Below are 23,650 nucleotides of genomic sequence, written 5' to 3'. Positions count from 1 at the left end.
GAATACGGGGTATAACGTGAGACATGAGAAAGTCGGACTAATCAGACTTCATTCGTTTTTAATACGTTGGACAATCGTCGAGGTTTGCGTATCTACCTAACTTTACAAGCTCTGAATGCAGCGCAGGACCTCTTCAAATTTTGTCGGACGAAGGCAAGCTTTATTTTTAAAAAGCATTCTATCCGAGACTCGGAAACGCGAGCTTAGCTTGTCGCTGTTATTATTCAGCTACTTTGTACACTGTACAACAGTAAATTCTTCATGCGGCAAATATTGGAGAACTAACCGGTAGTAAAACGTTTTATGGTCCCACAGCCGTACGGTACCGTCTGCTTTTGATGCGACACACTTTGTATCGACAGTTATTCCTGCACGTAATACGATTCCGGTATCTGAAAACGAGCGAATCTCTACAAAGAGCCGTAATGTTATATCCAATAATTAACACCGCGCGTTATTGGCACCGGTATTTTTATCGCGGTGACAGCTAGTCGCATTTGGTGTGTTATGACAGCGAGAGTGCAAGGATGGTTTTGGACTTCCACCTGGCTCTGGTTCCACCTCCTCCTCTGACACTTCGGTCGGATATGATTCTGACCCAATTAAAGTTCTACCAGTCGGCGATGTGTTACCGCATACTCTGATCAAATCGGATAGCGAAACAGGGACTCGGGAATACCGACAAGTCCACTTCCAATGCAGCCGCAGTTCATCGTGTCCTCACTGCACCCCGCGAAGAAGGCTCCGGCAAATCGCGAAACGTACCCTGTCCCACCTTTGCCCCAACTGCTGCACTATTCACATCCAGAGTCAGGCACTTCGGTACCTGCCGTGGCTGCATGTCAGAGGCTGGCATAACACAGTGCAACACGGCACGCGACGCTCCCTGCGGTCCTTGGGTGAATAACCCGAAGCTCCGCACACAGGTGCAGCAGACTAGTACAGAACAAACGAGCACTTTGCTGGATTGCAGGAATGGATGGAATAAGTTTCGAGCTGTTCGTGGGATGGTTGAGTCAGCTCGGAATGATTCGCCTTGATTGAAGGTAGCCAAGTCACGATGATGACGGGTACCGTCAAGTATTTTCCGCATTAAACGTGGTATCCATGTTATACTAGTCTCTCATACCAGGAATCGTTTTTTACGTAACTTATCCACGCTCCTCTCCGAAATTGGTAGGTTGTTAAACGTTCCTCGTATGGCACACGCGATTGCACCGGAGTTTCCTCCGCCCGTCTCACAAGCAGCAATCATCCAGTTCAAGTGCCAGTAAATTACATCACGAAAATTTAGTGAGAATGCTCGACGGAGAGGAACAGAAATAAAAGAGGATGGATATGAAATGTTGCCGATAATTTATAATATGCAGACTTTCGATCGATGTCACATCGAAAATGTTCTAATCTTTTCGACTTGTTCGTTTCATTCTGCAGCCTATTACACTTACTCCAGCGATCTTTCTTCCAGCATTTACGATCAGTTGGCTTCAATTACGACGGAGAATAATTACATCCACACGATTATTTTGACACCGTAAAATTCTTACTCCCGTTGGTTTTGCTTTCTCTGTTGTCCTGGATAAGCCATTCCTTAACCGCGGTATTTTTTGTTTGTCTCTGAAAGATCTCGTGCTTTCGGGAAAATTGTGTAAGTGGCAGAGATGAAGAATGGGTTGCGTAAGAAGAAGGTCATGCGATATACTACACTTTTACGTGATTATTCGCTAATTGAATTATTAGGTACTGGTTACACAAGGTTCCAGACCCCAAGGAGAAATAATATTTCTTAGCGAACACTTCATTCCACCAACTAGTTGGTATTTTAAGATTTATAATACATGTGTAGTAAGGAAATATCGCACAACTCGTATACTTTCGCATTCATTTTGCCGGACCTATAAATGTAGCAATAAATCTACAGGGGTTTTGATTTCCCAAGATGCACTTTTTTTAAAATCTTCAGAATTTCCGTTCATTCGAAATACTTTTAGCTCCCATAAATCAGAGTAGCAAATAGGCGTCGTAATGTGCAGGCCTGCGGATTTATTTCAAATAAGTCGTAAAACTGGCGATAAAATCGCGAAATTCTTTAAACTCTTCTCTTCCAATTCTGTTGGTCGGTATTTTTCTGGTTCGTTTTTTTTCCTCCGCATATAAACCGAAGACAATTATTTTCAGGCATTATCTTTCGTGAAACATTACATATATTACGTGAAATTTTCATCCTCTCAACGGCACTTTCGCTATTTCATTTCTTTTAATTATCATTTTCCAGCTGCACGATTCACGATCAAATCTGAGATGGCAACTTCTTAAAAATAGCTCTCCAATGAAAGCCCGAAACGTATTGGTTAAAAAGTTATTTAAATTAGAATAGGCAGTATAAGAGTGGCATTCATATTTATGACCAACCGTAGTTTGATACATACGAATGATTTGCCAAAAGAATGAGGTAAAAACGGTCCGAACAGCGTTTCAAATATTGCCAAGGAATATCCGCAAGCATTAATGAAATAACTGAGCAAGTTTCGTTCCAATTATATTTACATCATTGAAAAAACCACGTGGCTACATCCCCGTTCAATTTGGCCTCCATCCAAACCGAAACGATCACTTTCAATAAACTTCATATTTAATAGCAACATAAAAACGTGCAGCCTTCAACTTTTTATCCGATACTATAATTATTCACTTCCATAAACGCGAGTGAGGTAGGTTTGAAGAGATCGTTGCATCCTTTCTTTCATACGGTGAAAAATTCAGTCGATTTATAAGAAAACTTTTGTGGAAATTACAGAAAGTTTGCAAAATTTCCCTTCGATCCAGACCTGCTGGTGCATCGTACGTTTTTTATGCAAGATTGAAATGGATAAGGTGGCTGTAACGTGAAAGCGGTAGTTATTCCTGGGCCGTTATTTCGTCAACAAAACAAACTTCTTCGGGATCAGGGATCAGCGCGCTGGAACCGAAAACGGGTGAGCCGGATATGGTATAAGAATGATTAAGTACATAACGCGAATTAGGAAAGTGAGAGTTTCTTTTATTTGCTTGTTACAGGCACAGCCGGTTCCGTTTGGAGTTCTTCGCCAGAACCTCAGAGCCGTGAATCAACATCCGGATGTTTTACGAACTTCCCACTCGACCCGACCCACGCGAATTACACCGAGGGGATGTCGGCTATATAGGATATACCTGCAGCAGAAATGGACTCAGAAAGGCATTCCCGGTAACTGTCAAAGCTGGCGGACGACAGCTTCTGGATCGCGGGTACAACGAGTGCTCGGCGACGTCGTCGTTTGCATACGAATGAAAAATTACTGCAGGTATGCATTCCGGCTGAAACGACAAACGGCAATTGAATCCGAAGAATTCTCGCGGCAATGAAGGGCGGGTGTAACGAGAGCTAATTAAATATCGTTCCGACATGGAAAGCATGTAATATCCGTCTCTTTAATCGGGGAGTTTTGTAACGGAACCATCAATTTCCAGATGTCAAAATTCGCTCGTACAAGACAGTGAAAAGTGCCGAGTGCTGCAGAATTGGAACGAGCTCTGCGAATAGCGGGGTAGATTAGATTAGATTAGATTTCATCGCAGCCAGTCATTGGCTGAAAATCGTAATAGCACGGAGACATGGAAACGGCATATTTCGTTAATCACTTTAACCTATTTAGAGCATGCGGATGTATAAATTTTAGAATACTTTTACCTCTGTATCAGGCCAACCACTCAAATCTGAAATCCGTTTCTTGTTCGTGTACCTAGCGGGAATCTTCGGCCGAACATACAATCACACGTGACCCCTGAAAAGCGCCAGCACGATATTCGATCCTCGTGAAAAGGGGTCGGGTCTGATCCAATCAATTGATTAGCGTGAAGTTGAATATTACCGGGGAATGTAAAACTCTCCGCAAACACAAGCATCGTCAGTCCTTTCATAAACGCTTGTGCAAACTCCTGCAACGTGGATATAAATATCGCATCTGCGTAGGTTTGGAAAAGTCTTTACCTCGCTATGATCGAGAAATAGAAACGCTTAAACGTCGCGGTTCCTGACAAAAGAATTTCGTTTCTCGCAAATTCGCGCATCTTGTTCATGCTACATGTACCTACGTTATACCCCGAGTCGGAAGACTCTTGGCAGAGGAAAGATTATCGTCGTAGTTAAAAGCGGCCACGTTCATTCTGCGAAGATGATCCAGCACCTGCTGTTAAATTCGCGTGATTTGATTGAGCGTCGTTAAAAAAAAAAACACAAAACATCTCTGCCGAATTCAAGAACGGACAATCAGCGAACGTCGGGAAAATCTTAGGGCTGTATTGCCAAGAGCAGCGGACGCTGGTCAATAAATTCTTTGTCAATCATTATTAGCCCAAGGCACAGTCGGGATGTCCGTGTTCTGCCTTTAGAGGGTGCAGGTCAAGGGTCGAAGGGAGAGTCGGGAAGGAACCCTCAGGTGTAAAATGTGGTGTTATTGATTTCTTGACTGGCAGCTTCACCCCTTTACCACCCTGCGAAGGATCGGCCCAACCTGCAGGTAAATGCTATTCCGACCAAGGTCGGCTGTTACGAAAATGGACAGACGTTGCGAGAAAAACTTACATTTCAACCTGCGGCTGCCGTCTAAAGAGGTCGCGATACTCGTTCCAATTTAAACAAATAAAAACCGTTTGCCACGCCTGGCTGGAAAAATTCGATACACTGCATACGCGTCGATTTGACGAGTTGAAAATCAAGACAAGGATGATAATAGGCAATTTACGAGAATGCATCCACGCGGAAGAACGAGATCTATAAGATTTACACGTACGACGATATGGTATGGAACAGTAGTTATTTGAGTAAAAATTACTTGGAAAATTCGCGAATGTAACTTCAACATGTTAATAAGCAATGCTTACCATAATCCCTGTAATTTCTACCCCAAAAAAGTACTGTTCATATAATCACCGTCACGCATGTAAATCGAACAGGTTTTTTTTTCCCGTACATCTGTCTTTTATACCGTAGATTCGCGGCGATGTTGAGGAAGGATCGATCGACTAACAAGAGGGAAAAAGTAAGGTCGGCAAAATTAGTTACGTTAAAGTGTATTGTTGGTGGTATTTTGTGCCAGATGTTGCGACGTAGCCACCGAGTATAGCCGGAGAGAATTCAAGTCGTTGATGTTTATCTGGATGAAACGGGACTCGAGCTACTTGAACTGACTGAAATCTATGAGTTGACGAGAAAATTCAATTATCGCGACAGGCAGTTTGAGGGGTGAATTAAACAATTTAGTTGTATATTATTTGATCTCGTCTGGCAATGAGAGATAATTACAACGAACCGATATCTTGTTTTAAAATAACGATGTCAAACGATCCCGTGACTCCGTATAACATCGTTGTCGATGAAACTTAATAAACTCGCGGTGGTCATTAAACGCTATTTTAAAACCACTCAAATAACAGTGTTCGTTCAATCAAGCGAAGCTCGAGATGCGGATCAAAAGTTGAGCGTTTCAAAGCTCTTTATGTAGGTTTTTGGCTGATTAATATGAAGCCACTTTGCTCTCGTGGGAGCTTTCGATAGTCATCCGATACTTCGTCTTTCTTACCTTCTTTGACTCTTGCGAAAAATAATTTTAGCACGATAGCTGTAAGGTGTTTTCGCATCAAACATAGGTGGTTTTAGTTGCTTTAATTAAATTCGCGACCAAGGACGGTACTTGTCTGATTGAACGACTCTGTGCCGGTTCGTACCGGCGCTTCAATTACGTAATGTCACTCCACTCTAATTAGGCATTAACTGGAGCTTTTGGAAATCAGCAATCTTCAACCTCCCCACGATTCACTCAGTTTACCCGAGTTTAACAGCACGCAAAAGATCGCGAAAAATGCAAAAATTATCGCCGGCTTGTGGAAGACTGGGAAACTGGGGAGTGAGGTTATTCTTATCGGGAGAAAAAAATTTTCGCCAAGACTTGGAGAAACTCGATTAAGTTCTCGATCTCTTTCTCCAAAGGTATCAGATGTTCGGCTGCATGCCTGTACCCTCTTGTACTTTCGCTGATTATTTTCTACACAAATAAAGCCGAGTTCATCGCGCATCAGACCGAGAATCCCTCGCTACACGCTTCGCTTGTTTACCACAAATATAATTTGTTGTACACACAATCCGCAGCGACGCCTTCGGTAACCGTGGTACGTGTATTACTGAATTTTGCTTTGTTCCAACTAAAGTAGAACCGTAGCAACAATGGCTAGAAGAACGGTGGAAACTATTGCAACTCTGCACCAATATTGAGTTGAAAATTCATTGGGTCAGTCAACGCGTTTCACAACTGATTGAAAAACTGCTTTTTCTCATATACAGTGAATTCGGCCTTCCTATGATTTCACTAAATCCATCTCGAAATAATAGATTTTACTGATATATACATATAGCAGTACACGCTTTACCAGAGATTTAAAATATGATACATATCGGGTTGTTACCAAATACACTATATAAAGCTCATGTCACGATTTTCCACCCCAGTATCGATGAGGGAATATTTTTCACGAACCTTGTGACAAATTTCCGCAGCCTTGTACATCTAATTACTTTCAACGACCCTCGATGGTTGCTTTTCAAGCGGTGTGCTGTACGTTGGTGAAGGAAATTTTAATTTCCAAGTAGAAAAATAACTGAAAACTGGATCTGTGGGGGAAAATCTCTGGCCTATTGCTAGTTTATACGTGGCACGTTATCACTGTAGATAAAATTATCAGATATGGAGTTCAGACAACGGAGAAACGTAAGCAGGTACGTAAGAAGAAAGAATGAATTTACTCTAGGCTCGTAAAGGACTCCTGCGTTTTTTCAATCCGTGCATACTTCTACCAAGGCACACGGCGCTTAGAGGCTGTGTAGGCTTCTCTTTAAAATTCAAAAGCTCCGAAATTCCCGCCTCCTCAGTTTCCAACCTCCGTTGCCGTCATCTCCTTAAGAAGGGTCGGCCCGCAGAGGGTCCTTGCGAATCCAAGTGAAGCAAAGGCACGCGATAATTACACCACGCTGTAGTTCCATTGTCACTTGGCACCCTACGGGACCCTGCTAGTGCTAAAAAATTATAGAAACCGTTCGTTCAGTTTCGCCACGACGTACGACGACTCGGTCCATGATCCAGTGGTAAGATTCAGGCGGAATTTGTAAGAGGCACACAAGGGATTCTGGAAATTTTACATGAAATCAGTCAGACGGAAAATGAGACAGGAATTCACACGGCCACCTTTTCATAGTGCCGACTTCGGATCGGTGGTACAAGCATGTTTATTGTCGAAACTTTAGGGGTTGAGAATTTCACGCCTTTTCAGCTACTTGATTAAACCCAACCCGGGTTAAGTGACGAAACAAGAGTGGTGCTTTAGCGCATGAAATAACGGAGACAAACAACTTGGCCTAGGGAACGTGATATAAGATATTACGATAGGGTAAATTGTCTAACAATTTCTAACGGGCTGCTGACCACCAATTCGATCACCTGAGACGAAATATTTGTTTTTTCTAGAATAACAGCACGTTCGCAAATGTTATGCGAAAATAACCAGGGTCTATTTACAGTCGGAAATTGAACCTCCGCGTGAAATAACGGTGGCTCGTGAAGCTCGAGGCAGGGTTGCTGATTTTCCTACCCTGATATACCGTATTCGGATGAAATTTATTAGCCTTACGGCTTGCCAGGAGTCTGCATTTCAGATGGGATTATTACCGTTTTCAGCAACGTGACTTCAGGTGGTACTATTAAGATCTACTGCATGTTTCACTCGTCTTGATATCTCGGTAGATGAGATTATCCTGAGGTGAAAGCGCTCCGACGTTATTAATGCAAAGCCCCAATTATTTCGAGGAAGAAAATCGATGCTAGGACGAGGTAATATTGTTAATTGGATATACAATCATTAATCGCATAATTTCCTAATCCTGAAACCCGGCGAACGCTAATGAAATTTTGTACAATTTTCAATGAACTTCCCGGAATCTTGGCTGTTACGTTGAAACTTTCATAAACGATTCATTACCGCAGGAAATCATTCCAAGCAAATTCCAAGTAAAAACTGTCGTCGACTTCTAATTATTTGAACAGAATCGTGGCTAATCATTCGCTGTTTAATTTAGGCGCTGACTGCAGGTAAACGTATAAAACCTCGCCAGTTCGATGCCATGGGAAACAAAACGTTATGTACAGGAGTATTCTCTGTATTATTTGCATCTCCATGTACTCGTACAAACGTATTTATCCGAGTGAGAGTCTCCCTTCGTATATAAAATTTATTCTACCGTTGCAGGCGAGGCAAACAGCCGAAGATTTTCCGCAACCGTATAATTCCTCAGCGGATATTCAAAAGCATTTTTATTCTTCCCTTTCATTCAAAACATCCTGTATTCCACTCGTGTTATTTTTTCATTTACTGCACTGATCGGTTTTCTTCAATTCAACAATTCGGCACGGCATGAACGAAACCGCGTTGAATATCGTTCCGAACGGTTCGTCTTCGGCCAAGAGAAAAAAAAAATAAAATATTTCGACACGCATCCATAACTGCGTGATATATCAAAGTTTTGAAAATCTGAAAGTGACAATGAATGTCGGTCAGCTGTAAGGTCGGAAAATATTTCGTCACACTGCATCGCGAGCGCATAATGGGGGTAGAATCTATTCCGCCTACTGTAAATTGATGATAGTATGAAAGACAGTGATGAGATTCACGAAAATACTTATATTTGAAAAGAGAATTTCCTCTCCGGAGTGGATTCCAGTATTTTCACAGCAGCATAGCGACCCAGAAACGACAGGTACGACGGTATTAAGTTTTCACCGTGCCGCGACAGCGGTTGAGCCAGACTACTCGTTGGACGCGAATACGCGTATATTGGATTTTCTACCGAGTAGATATAATAGCCAGGATTCTGCTTCGCGTAAGCTTTATTAAGCATGCAGCTGCATGTATGGTAGTGTTTGCATTGTATCCGATATTCATCACCTCACCCCGTGTACAAAGGTGAACGCGCATCAATCGCCGATAATTAATTATTTTTCAATTAGATACTTCCGCGGGTTTGAAATCGAGTACCAAAAAGCGAGATAACTGCGACTTGCGTCTCTGATTGGACGAAGATACTGATAATAACCTGGAGCTGTTTGACGTTAATCACACCACGAGTTCCGACCTTATACATGGGATTACGATCAATTATTTATAATAATCAAGCTTCCGTGTGATTAGAAAATAAAAATCACAATTCCATCATTACTCTACGGTTATAATTGCTTGTGCGTATTATTATTTAACAGTTCTAGATCCAAAAACTGGTGTTTCGTTCACGATTTGTTGCATGATAAAAATAATGAATATTATAATACAATCGTTCAATTTATTACGCCGTTTAATTACGGTTCATTAACATAAACAAAGCTAGGGTGTTAATAATTTAATTAGTAATACCGGTTTATAATAAACTCTGTCGCCCCGATAACAAAGCCGGCGGGGAATCAAACGGATCAAAAATTTAGAGGAGGTGGAGCTTACTTTTTCACGCTCAGAGTGAGGATTGGTTAGAAATTGTGTTTAACTCAAACCAATAAAAAAAAGGGGAACGAAATGATATCCCGTTGTTCGCTTCTGCCATAAAAGAATCTTTCCCCCGCAGTTCAATGTGATTCAATTCACCTTTGTACATTACACATTTGTTTTATGGTAAACAAAGTTATTTCACCTTTATTTTTACCCTCTGGAAATTTGTTAAACGTTTGATAGTCCAGCAGATTTGAAGTAAAAAATAGAAGCAGCGTTCTAATTGGTACCGATCTGAGGTCCGTGTTTTGGACGAAAATGTGACGAATGTCTATAGATCTGTACGTTTTATACTACAAGAGATTCATACGGTCAATAAATTGTTTCCATTGGCTAATTGACTTCAGTTGATTGAGTAGTATTGATTTGTACGATAAATACGGTACCTCAACCGTGAATATTTAAATTTTCAGAAGAGCACATGAATCTTGCAGACTGTGCAGATATTTATACGCGTAGGTGTAATTGAGTGAAAAGGTAATTGTTTGTCTTATGGCGTGAAATTGTGTAAAATAAAATGAGACCGTTCGACGAATTGCTGCGCTAGTTTTTCTTTTTTTTTTTCTTTTGCAACTCAACGGCAATGTTTCAGTTATAAATTACCTCTCACACGAGTCGTAAACTCGGGACAAGAGAACAGAACAGTGAAAAAAATATATTAAAAATATCGGCATATATTTCTATATACATATATATATATATATATAACGTACGTATAATATTGCCTCGTAACATGAAAAAATGACGTCCCATTTGTATAATAAAAAAAAAAGAAGTCGTAAAACGTCAAGTACGTCACGGGCAATTATACGTTAATATGTAGCCACGTATGCGGTTATAAATTCCTATGTCGTTTCAACAAACTTAGGTAGGAAATTCTCCCTCGATGGCTTCTCAAGTTTCGCCGTAACACGCCGTGCCTCAAAGCAATACTTCTCGAATCAGGCTACTCTCCATAAACCGTTTTATCAAGGAATTATTTCCACAAAATTTAGGGTAATTTAATGTCGGAAGGATTTTTTCCCTTTATTAATGGAATAAAATTTTCCATTGTATGATTGCCGTGTTTTTTCGCTATCAGTGAAAAACGTAAATGTTATCAATCACTTTAATTGGTTTTGAATATTCTTTCAGTTTATCAAAGTCATGGGATATATAAAAAAAAAAAAAAAAACGGTAAAACAACGTAAAATCGTTTCGTCAATATTAAATCCCACAAAATACTCGGAGGAAGTTTCTGATTCGTTTGAGTAACTGCCGCACTTCATTTGTACTATTTTTGTTAGTGACGATACTGAGGTAATAATTAACTCACTGAAATGGTTACCCACTTTGACAAATTGCGTACTGTAGACTTCAAAATTTTAAAGATTTCGTGGAATAGTATGAATTTCGAATCCACATCTCAATAATCGATATTAAATCTTGCTCGGTAGCTTGAATTTTCATCCATTTTACGTGCACAAGCTTAGCCGTGCTTTTTACCGATCCGTAATAATCCAATACAATTTATATTTCGAATTGATAAATTTCACTCCGTAAACGAGTGTATACACCAGTGATACCGATCCCTAATCGTTCTATCACCGATTGATGAGTACAACGTAAGCCGCTACTCTGTGATCAATTATTTTATCGATCTCGATATGAGATGGTAAATTCTCAGTGAAAATGACTCGAATGCATAAATAAAAATAAAGACCTCACCAATTCCTCACTCACGGTATGCCGATGGAGAGAAAAAAAGATAAATAAACGACAAAGAACACTCAGTCCAACAAATAAATTCATATTCTTCAACGAGATACAGTTTTCAAACAAGCTGTCAATCCAGATGTACTAACTTAATTTCATGGCAAAAAGCTTCTCCGAGTTGTTTAAGGAACATATGCCATAGAGTGAAACGCGTGAGCGGGCAGATCCATCCGTGCGTACACACATCTACACATATATACACACATATACGTGTGTATTCGTATACACTTATCTCCTAAAACAGTAAATCTTTGAAATACCACGACTCTTGTGAAAATAAATTTCTTTGCGGTAAGGAGGGAAAGGGTGGAGGTTTAGGGGTCTGGTTCTTTGGAATGACTGTTGGGTACACCCACGTTTACCGGTGACTTGGAGCGATCAGCGCCCGGGAGCTTTCGGTTGAAATTCATGAGCTTTCGGTTGAGATTCATCTGTTGAACTGGTGCAGAAGAGTAATCAAAACCTACTCAGTCGTTGCATGCTTGTAACTTCGACGGGCGTTTCGCGTGAAATGAGACGAGTAATAACAGCGGTACTCGGCGCTATTAATTTACCTAAACAAACGAATCGGTACTATTGTATGTATTAGTGCACGTAGCCGAATAACGACGACGAGTAAGGATATATTTTTGAGTTTGCGTCGTCATGACGACGACGGGCGCCGCTGCTTGCTGCCGATGGTCGTTGGAGGCGCGCGTCGACGAGCCGACGGCGCCCGACGGACCTCGAGAGTGCGTCGCGACGTCCACCACGTTTCTGGCTTGAGTTAGTGTTGACGTTGTGCGCGCCGGCTGAGCCCACGACGTGTTGCGCCGCGTGTCCGAAAGTGTGTAACGCTGTTAGTGCCGTCGCCTGCACTGCAACTATTCAGTCCCCGCTTGTTATATCATTGCTCCAAGCGTTATGGAACTGAACGCGTAAATAAAAAAATTAGAAAAACAAAAAAAAACAAAAAAAAAAAGACAACCATTCGGGCGTGACGGTATATTAATATACACACATGCGTATTATATCAATTCATATCGAACGTGTGGAGTATAACATGCCTTATACCTGAAAACGAAAGAACGAAAAACAACACCAAGCAACAGAAAATAAAAAAAAAAAAATCCACAAAACGGAAACCAAAAATCAGCTTTAACGAAGAACCGAAGAAAACCATTTGTCAATTGTCTATATTTTGCGCAATAAAAAACAAAAAAAAAATCGAATACAAAATCCGAAAAAAAAAGAAAAAAAAATTTTAAACCAGAGAAAAGGAAGAAAGAAACAAGAAACGAATTATAATAAAGTAAATTAATCGAGAAAAGAAAGACCAAAGAACTAGAAAAAAAAAAAAATAGGAAACGGTGACCATGTGCAGGCTAAAGTTTTACCAGATTGCCATTATCATCTGAAAACAGAAAGAAAAAGAAACCAACACGGTAAGCCGATTTGAAGACATAAAAAATAACTTTGTCTTATATTCCCTGTAGATATAAATCGGTAGAATATTTCCCCTCAACTGCCGATCCCCCATTAAACTAAGCTTTCGACGCCGTCGATAATTTACATACCATAATATGCATCTGTAAAATATACAAATACGACCCAGAGACGGATATAAATTTAACTTCAAGACTAATCCCTCCCCGCCGCGTGACGTGGTGCCGGAAGTAGGAGTAAGCAGAAGTAAAGGTTGGAAAAATGAAAGATTCATTCGGTCAAATGTCCTCATCTCGACCAACTCGGAAGAACTTTTTTACCTCTGTCTCTTTCCTCTTCTTTTTTTCCGCCATACGGTGTGACGCATATTCTCCGATGCTTCTGAAAGTACTGACTTATTTATAACGTTGTAGCAGCCAGTGGCGTATAGATAGATTTAAACTTCGCGAGCTGCAGACGTCACCGTTGATGCAGAATTTAGATAGGAAACAACGGCGATTGTTAACGCCGCCACCTTCTTTTAATGCTTTTTTTTTGATCTCTCCTCGATTATTTCCCCTGCTCCTCTCATTACATAACCGCGAGTAACTGATGGCAAGCACGTTTGCTAAAAGGTGCGTTAAAAGCTTCCCCCTCATTTTCGCACACAGTCGGTGTATTGTCCGTGTCGAATTGCCGCGATGGAGAACCGACAGTTCAACTCCGGGAAAAGACCTCGCAATTTTTTCACCTCCTTTACCGCAGTGTGTTATCGAAATCGTAACTTTTCCGGTCAGCTGCATTTATCAACATTATCCAACCCGGCCCGTTATACGTCAGACGGCTTTGTGTACACGTGACCGAATCAACCCTTTGAGGGTTCCGGTCAAGAAGCAGAAACGTACCGCGACCCACCGACGGAACCGCGGGCGATTCCCTTGATCCCTCGGTCCATTCAGGATCCATTGCCCGTTGGCGCGCGCTCAAACCGACCGCGACAGTTCTGCTTTAATAAAACGGCATTGACACTCTCACCCCTTGTAAGAAATTCGCAATTTCGCGAAGCACAGCTCGTAATATCTGGCAAAGAACTGCAGGGCGTGAAATTTAATTTTAAAACTTATCGAGCTTGCACCACGTGGACGGGAAAGAGCAGACCCTCGATAAGCGTGTACTTCAACTAGGTCTCTCGATCTCTTCGCGTTGCGGAAACGACGTGTCACGAATAGTTCTCACGGAATTATATTTCGCTTTTATTTTTCAATCAGAAACTACGAATGCAAAAAGAAAATCGAATCCGCGATAGATAAGCTCATTGTCATACAGCTCCCGCAAGCTCGCGAACACGCCTGCAGGTCTGCGTTGTTTGAGCAGCGTGTAATGCACAGGACGGTGTATTTATACATTATATACGCAGGACAGGGGACGATACCCGTGTACGCGGTATTAAATTATATCCGCGTGTTGCGAGAAAGGTATATTACGTAGATTAAGGCGGCAGTCAGGCAAGCACGTAGTGAGCCTAATTGCGTATAGTGCTCTTTCTACTTATCCGGCATAGGCGCGCGTTGTTTCTGCTGTCGTTGAATAAATAATATTGAAGGAACCGACCAATCAATAGCATTGCTGCCCACCCCTAGCCCTGGCCGTACCGAGTAATTTATAATAATCAATGTCCGATTCTGCCCTTGCTAGGGGCGTGATGTATAAATATATCGCACTAGTAACACACGGTATATAGGTAAGTATAACATAGAGCGAGTTCGTAATACGACACGAACGTTTCGTTATCGCGCATGCATCCCAGGTGTAACGTGAATAAAGGGGCTGTGTACACACCCTTCGTATTTATACACGAATTAAGGTTGATCGACGCCGTACCGAGGAAACTGCCAACGATACCGGGTCAAGAACTGCACTTCGTTACGTATTGTCGTAATTTTCAATTCAGTTTCCAATCGATTTAGGTTCAGATGTATCAGAAACGGAGAGAAACAGAAGAACCCGAGGAACGGTCGACAATAATACCGTAATTATATTATAATTAGATAGAAATCCTTGGAACATGCAGTATTTTCTTCATATGTGACAGGGTGTGTCGCTAAATCATTTGATACCATTCTTGGTAGACATTTGCTTCGGTTTGAGAAAGTGAAAACAGCTTATAGATGTCGTGATAAGTCGTGTGTGGGACCATAACTTCTTCAATTCGTCACAACGAGGTATAGATTTCCACGACTCACCGCGTATAGATTTGACGATGAATTATTCCGAGGTTTGTTTCTGTCCGTAGGCACAAAGGTGAAATGATTAGTAGTATAAGGAATAACGTGGCTTGTTATAAATGTTATACACGCGAACTGAAATAGCATCGGTAAACCCTGTGGGCGCGGTTTTCTACGTTTGAAAAAAAAAAACGCCGAACAATTTTTGCATGTTCAAAGGACGGTTTGATCAATTCTGCAGGAAAATTTGCAATTACACGATGCATGTATCCTATACTACCGGCGAGGCGGCAGGCTGCGTGAAATTATCTAGTTTGAGCGGTTATTTCGACTCGACGGTTTAGTATCGAGCGGCTAGTAGCACCTATCCAAACACTAATATTGTACCAAAATTTACGCGAATATTGTTTGGTTAGCTATTATTGCAAGGGCGGATTGCCGAGGAGGCGACGCGAGCCAGCGATCCCCATTCAGCAGCGATCGTAAATCCCGTTCTCGATGCGATTCAAAACAGACCTACTAGAGCCGCAGAAGAAAAAAGATTAAAAAAAAAAGAATCGTTTATTTTACCATTCGATCATAACCGTGGAGCAGATTAAACGCGGAAGCGCCTCAGTCTCACCGTGGACCAGATCGTTTTGCCAATATTCGTGTACGATCTACGTTCATCACGACCTACCCGAACACTTACGCGTCTAACAAGGCTATTGCCGAAAACGTTCCGTCCCGACCTTCGGGTATACATATAATCAAACGGAAATACTAATAGAGCAGGGAGCGAATACGGGAGTAAAATTTAACGGGAACTCAGCACTTTCGGAATCTTTGTAACACAGCAAACTTTGAAATTCAAGTGTATGTATGTTAACTGTCTGTATCGTACAGCCGAAGAGCGATGGATCAACCTCTCGCATTGTACACACGAAATGCCGAGGTACATGTATAATCGTAATGCGGTCAGATCCAAAACAGAATGGAATTCCAAGCCAGAAAGTTAGTCTACAGGCAAAGTGGAAAACGGTTGCTTCCACGTACATTCTCGGCAGCCGAAACTTGGCACGACGATGAAATTTATATTCGTTCGACGACTATAGCCGGTGTCGAAAAGATGGATGATGGCGTCGAAAGCACGGGCCAACGGGAGCCGATATGCGCAATTCTCTAAACGCACGCAAATAGTCCAACTGCACGCATCCTGCAGAGGAGCAAAGCGGAAACGAATCTTGGCGGGTATACGAGAATGGAGTATCGACTAATTAGCCGTGTGTCGACTGGAGCTTGTCAGACCATTAATTCGAGCCGCGGTAAGGAAGACTTCATAAGTATGCATGTGGGCCACGTGTGTAAAGAGGTCACGACAAGAGCCGTGGGGATACCTACAGCCTGACATGGAGAGGCCACGGACTATAATAGGATAAGAGTTCGAATTTGAGCTGAAGGGGAAACTGCCGCCGTTGTAGAATTGTCAGCCACCCTTTTCCGCGGAGTAGTTCTTTGCGTAGGATATGAATATCCAGCTTACGATCACAGTTTGCGTCAACTTTTTTTCGTCGCGTAAAATGTCGCGGATCCAATTAGGAACACTCGAGTGCCACCGTTAATCCTGTTGGAATTCGTCCGCAACTCGTGACCGAGAAGGAAGAGAAGTAGGAGATTTGTTGCGCGGAAATTTCTCCGGGGAATGAGTTATTGTAGCTCCATATAGTCAACGCCATACCAGAGCAAGGTCGTTAAATTCTTCCGCACGCGGTGTCTGGTCTTAGGAATGGATGCTGCCGGGACGACTTGAGGTATCCGCGTTTTGCTTCTCGGCCACTGAAACGTATGCATGTGAACGTGCGTTTCGTACGAGCGATCGATGCTAGGTCGGTTTTGCATATGACGAGGCCGACTTTATTCCATCGGGAATGCCAATTTCAATTAGCTGAAAGCACGTGCTTATTTATCATTCGAGTGTAACTTCACGGGAGTCGGTCTGAAGTTTGGCGAAGCAATATTCGAGCGGTGAAGCCGAGTTACAGAGTCAGACAGTGCGTGCCGACCTTCAAATTAGGCGCGTTAAAGGGAACGGTAACCGATTATGAAACTCGAAAGTTTAACGTGTAATTTAGTAAAGGTGGTCATTCGTTTTTCATTATTCGAGACGACAGAATGAATAAATGAATGGAAAAAATTGATATGGAATAACAAACGTATTGGCGTCGGTGGGAAGAGATGAGCGGTAAGAAGTGAAGAAAATTCACGGGGAAAATCAATTGCTTGCGGACAGAGCTATGCGATATGCAGAGTCGTAGAATATGCTGGATGTATATTTACGGTAATCTACGGTATACATATTCATGCGCGAAAATCCGCCGGCATTGTACAGACTCTGAGAGCTTTTACCGAGAAGTTACTCTTTTTCCTATTTTCGTCCGCACTCCATCTGCGGAAATTGTTTCAATACCCTTAACAATATTACACAAAGAATATTACTTCGCGTAACGAGATGCGGATGCAAAATTGAAAACACTCACTCTCTTGTCGACGTCTTTGCATCTCCGCGATCAAAATGCCGTACATTTTAGTCTCGTTCCCTTGGACGAAGGAGGTATTTCTGTATCTGCAGCAGAAATATAAATGCATTAAGAAAAATAGAAATAAAAAAAAAACACAATTTAATGACGAATAAAATAAAAGTGTAGAACGGCGCAGAGTTGATAGACATTCAGAGCTCTCAAACACTTGGTACAATATTCTTGCATGAATTTTTTAAACCAAATCTACCTCTGCGGTCAGTAAATGAAAGGGAATAACAAAGTCCGCTCGGACTCTAATGGATGAAGGGAGCTTTCGTAAGAAAAAAAAAAAAAAAAAAAATCCGAAGGGCTGACGGTTTCGCAGTTTACGTATGTTACACTTGACCGCATTCATCACGTGATGTAAGTCCATTTTTTTCGCCGGCTGGTGAAATGTTCTAGCAGGTGAATTCCTGAAATATTCCCGTTTGCGTTATACGTCGGCGGTTGAACAATTATATATCTATATACATTTATCCATAAATAGCAAGGGTTGGCTCCCCTCCGTCCAATCAAATACTGTTTAAATAAATGATGCCCATAGGACTGGGGTTTTATTTTAGGCATCAATTTTTTCCCCCCCGTGTAAGTGGGGTCAGTCAATTTGATAGCCACCGACTATCGGTACCTTAGATTTTGTATTAAAATGCAGTTATGTGCCATGATTTTGCACTTCGATGTGCGTTTAATGTGACACACGAATTTAGTCAGAATGATAAGTTAGTACAGATTGTCTGCGTTAGTTCAAATAGTTTTATGATAATAATAGAGAAAGAAAAACCAAGTTACTGGTACTTGTAAAAAAATTTTACTGTATTCAACAGGACTTCGATAAATATATCTGCAAAATCAGTTTCTAGAATTTTACATTCTTTGCTGCCTGTGTTTAATTTTTATTGAGGGATATAATAAGGCGTCCTTCTTACGACTACAGCGATGTAAAACTGTTGAAAAAAATGTCTATCAACTAATTAAAGTAATCATAATTAATTCATGAAATTTTATGGCATTCTGGAAGCTAGTTGTGCAACTTAATAAAAACTCGTAATGCAGTCGAGGGAAATCTCAATTCCCATGAATGAAGGGATGATATTAAAATCTTCATAACTTTGAAACGAGCTTTCAGAAATTTATCTCATTTCAACGGGTACTCGCCTATTTCATTGATGCTATTCAGTAAAATTTTTCTCCGGACTTGGATGAATTTTGTCGATTAATTAGAAAATTCTTGCTGACAGAATTTTGTATTTCTAGTTGTTTATTTTTCCTCACGATGGTTCTAATTTGGTTTTAATTGATAATTATGTTATGTTGATAAAAGTATACAGGCGTAGAAAATAAACGCCGTTGATAATGTTTCTGAAGGTAAACCGTGGTTATTGTGTGATTCGAATCCACGCAATATTGAATAATTCAATATCGGAAATTGAAGGAACCCATTTTTTTCTTCTTCTGCAGGAAAAACTATACTGTAGTACGTAATTTTCAAGATACTGTATCGATCAAGAATATATTACCGAAAATCACGGCCCAATATCCCAGGAAATAGAGACGATTACGAACATTTTTTTGTCACCGAGTGATACATCTGTGGCGTGCTTCGCTTAAAAGAATTGAAATTTCGTTTCGTTATTTTCGCTGCCCATGTAATATTTTCAGAGCAAATTTGCGTTTTTAATTTTCAACAAGATGCCTTGGATAATTATTTCATGAAAGAGCCTGGAACGAGCGAGTTTATTCGTGATTGTTTTAAATTCTGAGAGCACCGGTATTTGCAGATTCAATGCCTGCGGGCGTTATAACCTGAAGACGTGTTCGCTTTTCCACTTTTCCCCTCAGCTATTGTAGGTAAACGTTCCGCCATTTATACGCAGGATATATTATTTATCGGTAATTGAGCGGCCATGATAATTGTTTTTATACGCAAGTGTCCTGGAAAAAAATTAAAAAATAATTATTCAGTGGGAGAAAAATGATGTGCAGAGTTGCATTCGTTCATCCTTTTATTTACTTTCATGATGGTTGCTGTGTTTTTACACTAAGAAAAAAAAAAAAAAAAATTATCAGAGTCTGTTTTCGAGCTTGCATTCCATATCACGGAAGGTTTAGAGAAAGCTTTTTTCACATCCCGATCACCTACGATGTATTTCGATTTTTGGATTTTGTATGCGGAAAAGATAAACGTCTACTGCGTATAATTTTCCTGGCGCATTTATACTGTTTCATTCGCAGCTCATTCAGTTTTCTCTTAGTTAACATACAAACTTGCTGGTTCCGCAGAGAAGAAAGTTTCAGGAAATGAGTTATCGAGGCCGGTAACCTTCATTTCCTCAGTTTATCTCGAAAATTTCACCCACAAGCAGCAGAGAAGTAATCAGTCTTGCTACTTTAAATCAAAATCTTTTCATTAACTGAGTCTATCTCGACAGACTTGGACGGAAGACCGAGACTTTTCTTTTAAGAGGTGAAACGTACGTTTCTCTGTCAATATGCTGCGACGCAGTAGCAAAAAACTCGACGATTAATGTTCCAAGTATTTACTTTATCAGTTTGGTTAGCGGCCAAAATATGTATTGTGGAATGTTCGTTTCCTCCTAATATTAGTCTCCTCATACACATGTAACAATAGTTGCTATTTTACCGCGTATCAAGTATTTTTCTTCTCTTATCCTCGTCGTCGGATGATGTTTGCAGGAAACGACGGTTTAAACAATTAACCTTCCTCTCACGAAGAAGGCGGTTCCTACTAATGATTCAGTCGCTGAAAGCATACTTTATAAGGCGGGGGCGGGAATTCTCGCAGACAGATGGGCGGGGAAATGTTACCTTCTTCTGGATATTTTTACCCCAACTGCAGGATAAGGATATGAGGTGGTTCCAGCTCGTAACCGTTCAGTTTATCCGTTATCTTTGCAACAACAATATCAAATGTATTGCTCATATATTTTACGATGCAGGTTGATTGTCACGGACGCAAAGATCGCGGGTTTTATGCCGACACTCTGCGTGACCTCCGACTGACCTTTTCCAAGGTTCCTTCCACGGAGCAAAAACCTCAGGTGATAACTACGCGATTCGATGCACACGTACCGCAAAGCATAAAAAATATCTGCCACTGCCCGATGACCAGAATATTTGCTTTCAACGCAAAGATTCGTACTTGGGGGGTGTAATGTAGATATAATTCTAAAACCTTTGACGAGTCTTTTGTGCCATTGAATTACGTGGGAATCAATCAATCAAGGGTTGGTATACAAAGCACTCGGTACGATGGATCTTGAGACTTATACTTCAGACAAGGATGAGCCAGGGTTCCTAAATTGGCATTTCTGCGTGCGACTGTTCACGTATCATTGACGAAGAATATAGCATTGTGAATATCACTGTGAAAGAAGCATGGAGGGGCTGTAACGAGATGATTTTTGAATCGAGTTGGCGGGGCGAAATGATTGAAGCTGACCTTTGCCACCCATAAGCTCAGCTTTTCAATTGAACTCGTTAATTAACCGAGCCGGTGTAAATGGACAGAGGGCCAAATCGTCGGATCAATAACGATGACAGTACTCTCTGTTCGGCAATCAATGTCGTATATTAGAGTGTCGTCACCGTTTCAATAACGGCAGAATACACCGACGGTAAGAATGAGGTTGGAACAATTATTCCCTCTTGGCAAAATAATTTTTCCCTTTCCATAAATATCAGCAATCACTAGAACGTTTTGACCATCTAGCGAAGAAATTTTTCGTACAAAAGTGCATTACGATCCGAGTACCAGACGTATATGAGTTCCGCCAATTCGTCTCATCACCGACCCTTTCTCCCTGCGCTTTCTACGTAGTTTCGAAAATCGTCGACGGAAAAGATCGCCTATCTCCGTCGAATGAAATATCACTTTGGAGAATGCTTCGAGAGGTGAAGGGAAAAAGTCGACTCATACGAGTTCAATCCGATGGCAAAACTCTGGAATCGTTTTCTCCGTGTGACGCGAAACTCGTGGTAGTGCGTCGGCGGTGTGTAGCTTGATCATCGTCGTTTGGCCGGTTGAATTGCTCATGAACTTCTCAAGTTTATTGGCACGGTCGACGGCCGTAATACTATGACGCCGTACTATTGCGGATGCGTGTTATACACACACATATATATACCCGAGTACTCGACGGTGACTGCATGCTTCCTGCGCGACACGTATCGCGAGTCTAGATTGCTTTCGCGTGTTGTACCGGTACGACGTTGAATAGGGACCTCGAACTAAAGTACTGCAGATAGTGTTACAATGTGTGGGCCTTCGTCTCTCTCTCCCTCTCTCTCTCTTGGGCAAAGTAGTTTCAAGTTAGTTAAGCTCGTTTACCGCGCCCTGCACTGCGAGCCAGATCGTGAATCTCGTCGCGAATCTCGTGCTCAGATGAAAGACTCTCGACTTGTACGTTACGTCGAGTCGAGCCGTGCGGGTCCCGTATGGCACTTGCTACACTCGAAGGGATGACGAGTGACCTTCGGAGTGCCGTGATTATGACGGAAGGATGAGCGAAAAAGCTCTCCCCAGCTCGGTGCACCATCAATCACGTAAGAGATGAAGCGTACGGCTCGACGGTCGCCGGAACAAAGTACTGATGGAAGACAGTCGTCCCCTCGACGGCAGTTGACGTTGACCCACTCGCCAGTTTACGCGTCGCGTCGTATAGAATTCTCGCTGACGTTTACGATTGATCGGGAAAACCTGCCATGCCTCCGATAGTTCAGCGCCGAACTGACTGAGTCCAGATGTACGCCGGATCGTTAAGCTATGACCGTGTGTTTGCGATACCGTGTATATGGATGTACGTGGAAATGAACGAACGTCCAAGGAATACGAGCGGGTGATTTTAAACCGCGGATGTCATTGCGCTGGAAGACGGAGAATCAGAGGGGCTCGGTTGACTCCGACGCTGAATGATCGGAGGATTTAGGTACCTGCGGAAAAGAGTCACGTACCTAACCACGAAACTTAAATAAACGCACGTACTTTTTGTACGACTCGTCGAGCAATCTGGTGCACGTTGTTCCTTCTGCGGTTATGTGAAACGAAATCCTGAACTCCAAGGTAACTGATCAATCGGTAATCGATCGAAAGGTTTGACGCTGTGGCGATACGAATGCTTCCTATCGTTTCCCAGCCTCGTAAAAGTTACGCTGTAGGAAACATGCAGTGTGGACTATAATTTCGTGTCAATCTAACACAATTTCATGTTGGATTTCTGAATCACCAGCAAAAGTTGTTCTATGGTAGTCCACAACAGTTAATTTTGGTTAATCTCAACACTACTATACCCAACACTGTAGGCACAATACTATTCTCTTGGTTTTTATTCGGTGAGAATGTATATACTTTATATAATATATAGAGTTGAATTTCCCAGGTTTCGTTCCTTTGTTACACGGCTTAGGAGTTTCTTTTCACGGGCGACTTCCTTTTTTCACTCCTTTCTTTTTTGTCCGAAAAACTGATTACGAAAGCTCCTTACCCGCTCAAAGCTCTGTATATTAGCTTTTCAAATGGAATCTGCTGTATAAGAAGATTTTGAAGTTGGACCGCAGGCGTATGTTTATTGAAAAAAAAAGAATAATTTATATATGCTGCCTTCACGGTCGTCGTCTTTTACCGAGTATCGGACAGAGATTATTCTCGGATGTTGATGATAGTCAGGGAAGTTGGCGCTTTGCCGGAGCTTCGCGGGATCACCCATACAAACACAGAGGAGTATTAGGAGTGCGTGAAATCCTGGCATGCCTTACAGGTATATGTCGCGATATAGTCGGATGTAGCGTAAATTTGAGACGGATCGGGTCCCCGTCTATATTTATCCCGTGGTTGATCTTCCAAAGTTACTTTTTTAAACGATTTCTTCGTGAAAAATCTTTCTCAAGTGACATTGCCGCTAGAAGCCGGGTCGCATAGCCTGGCGCGTGGGCTGAATTCGTAAAAATTTCATTTATATCTCCATGCCCGACGGGATAACTTGCACGAGCAGAAACGTTGGGGGTTATTTCGGTATTCATGCGAAAGTTGAGAGATTCTCGAATCCCTTATGCGTTTATTTTGACCTGTGCAGATGAAGGAACATTTTTAGC

At 41.6% G+C, this 23,650-nt stretch overlaps 1 protein-coding gene and 1 long non-coding RNA gene across 5 annotated transcripts in view; one reads left to right on the top strand and one right to left on the bottom strand.

Moving 5' to 3' along the window:
• The window catches only part of LOC124295128, a 158,281-nt gene that overhangs the window by 4,990 nt on the left and 129,641 nt on the right, over nt 1–23,650 (bottom strand). For 2 of the 3 annotated variants that reach the window (XR_006905032.1, XR_006905033.1), the window contains one exon: nt 17,501–17,586. The exons of the other annotated variant lie outside the window; for it this stretch is intronic. This is a non-coding gene — a long non-coding RNA (uncharacterized LOC124295128). The remainder of the gene's footprint in view (nt 1–17,500; nt 17,587–23,650) is intronic. 3 annotated transcript variants of the gene reach the window in all.
• Nucleotides 12,084–23,650, top strand: part of LOC107218064 (small conductance calcium-activated potassium channel protein) — a 161,715-nt gene continuing 150,148 nt past the window's right edge. For both annotated transcript variants that reach the window (XM_015655813.2, XM_046743925.1), the window contains exon 1: nt 12,084–12,779. The gene's annotated coding sequence lies outside the window, so the exon portion shown is untranslated. The remainder of the gene's footprint in view (nt 12,780–23,650) is intronic.

This window comes from Neodiprion lecontei, chromosome 6 (genome assembly GCF_021901455.1).
Source record: "Neodiprion lecontei isolate iyNeoLeco1 chromosome 6, iyNeoLeco1.1, whole genome shotgun sequence".
Classification (NCBI taxonomy): Eukaryota; Metazoa; Arthropoda; class Insecta; order Hymenoptera; family Diprionidae; genus Neodiprion; species Neodiprion lecontei.
Note: the sequence above shows the minus strand (reverse complement) of the source record. Positions and strands in the feature narration are given on the sequence as shown.